This window comes from Gavialis gangeticus, unplaced genomic scaffold (assembly GCF_001723915.1).
Source record: "Gavialis gangeticus isolate Ggan-Ray unplaced genomic scaffold, GavGan_comp1, whole genome shotgun sequence".
Lineage (NCBI taxonomy): Eukaryota > Metazoa > Chordata > Crocodylia > Gavialidae > Gavialis > Gavialis gangeticus.
The window spans coordinates 45,554,300-45,556,305 of NW_017729000.1; positions in this window are offsets into that span (position 1 = coordinate 45,554,300).

Consider the following 2,006-nt stretch of genomic DNA (forward strand, 5'->3'; position numbering starts at 1 on the left):
GTTATAAACTAGTCAGGGGGGATCAGCAGGCATTGGGGGAGTCACTGTTCCCCCGAGCACTGCCAGGAGTGACCAGGAATAACGGTAACAAGCTGGCAGAGGGTAGGTTTAGGTTAGATATCAGGAGGCGCTACTTCACGGTCAGGGCAGCTAGGGTCTGGAACCAACTTCCAACAGAAGTGGTGCAGGCTCCTACCCTGGGGGTCTTTAAGAGGAGGTTAGATGAACAACTTGCTGGGGTCGTTTGACCCCACTACTCTTTCCTGCCATGGCAGGGGGTCAGACTAGATGATCTGCTCAGGTCCCTTCCAACCCTAGAAACTATGAAACTATGAAACAGTGGCTAGTATTCCAGTTTCCTGCTCCAAATACTCTCCCTCAGGGTTGCCAACTCAGAAATCAGGACTAAAGCCAAAACTCAGCTGAAGAAACATGAGATTTTTTAAAAATAGATTGACTCTGTTCCTTTGACTTCTGGTTTCTAAGCTTGGAGGTCACATTCAGTCCCACTCAGACTGTTCTCTGAAACCATGAATGTTAGCTCTATTATTCTTGATGAAAGCTGAAATTACATGACTCCTAAAGCTAGAACTTTAAGGCAGACACCAAAAATCATGAATCTCATGATAAAATCATCAGTGCTATCGGTGCTGTCTCCTCAGTCTTCCCTTCCTGGCTTACACTCCTTATCTTTAGTACTGCTTCACTGGCTCCTTCTGGAGAGTACCTGTGCACTGTTATACAGGTGACCTGGGGGTAAGTCATACTCATCTGCAAACTCAACTCCCTTCATGACTGGCTGAGTCTTTCTTTTTCCCTGGGTCTGTGCTTTCCCTAGTAACACAAAAAATGAGTCCTAATCATGGTTCTGTATCCCTAGGTTCCAGAACTTGTTTAAGTTTCTGAATCTTATTTTTGACCTTTTCCAAGACATCACTGAATTTACTGTTTTACTGCACCAGATGCCCAGTATGATGGTTCCTATCTCCCTGTCAGGTCAGGTACTGCCTGCGACTGCCTCCCCTCTGCACTTTGCCCCACAGCATCATTAACTGGATGACAGCCCATGCTCTCTGCACTGCTCTATGGATCCAGGCAGAGTGGGAACCAAAGGTAGAGTTCAGTTTGCAACCAAAAAGCAGTAGAAGCCAGACATAGAGGCTGTCCAGTTGGGCTGCACAGTAAGGCTGTGCAAAATGGCACCGTTCCATTTTGACTTGAGTTTCGAGGGTTCCACGGAACAGTGTTTCATTTCAAATTTCATTTTGATTCAAAGTAGCTGTTCTGTTTTGCTTAGGCAAAACAATGAGGCTGTTTCGACGCTGTTTCAACATTTCACCCATTAGCTATAATGGGGAAGCTTGAAACAGCCTCTCTCATCTGGCAGACAGATCGGGGTTGCGGGCCCCTATCTGCCTGCCAGATGAGGGAGGGAAGCTGGCGCTGCCACCTGGGACTGTGGAAAGGAATTGAACCCAATCACTCAGTTCCCTTCCCCAGCGCTAGATCAGGCTGGGGATGGGAAGTCAGCCCAGCTGAGCTGAGTTCCCATCCCCCGCGCTAGATCGGGCTGGGCCTGATCATAGGGCTGGGGAGGGAAACTGAGAGATCAGGCTCAGCTCCTTTCCCCAGCCCAATCGTAGCACTTGGGAGGGGAACTCCAGCTCAATTCCCTTCCCCTGTCCTGTGATTGACTTCCCTCAGCTTGGCGGTGGGAGACAGGGAAAGCCAGAGCTGCACTGGCTACTTCGAAACTCATAGTTTCATAGTTTCATAGTTAGTAGGGTCAGAAGGGACCTGAGCAGATCATCCAGTCCAACCCCCTGCCATGGCAGGAAAGAGCACTGGGGTCAAACGACACCAGCAAGGTGTTCATCTTGCCTCCTCTTAAAGACCCCCAGGGTAGGAGCCAGCACCTCTTCGCTTGGAAGTTGGTTCCAGATCCTAGCCGCCCTGACAGTGAAGTAGTGCCTCCTGATATCTAGCCTGAATCTACCCTCTGCCAG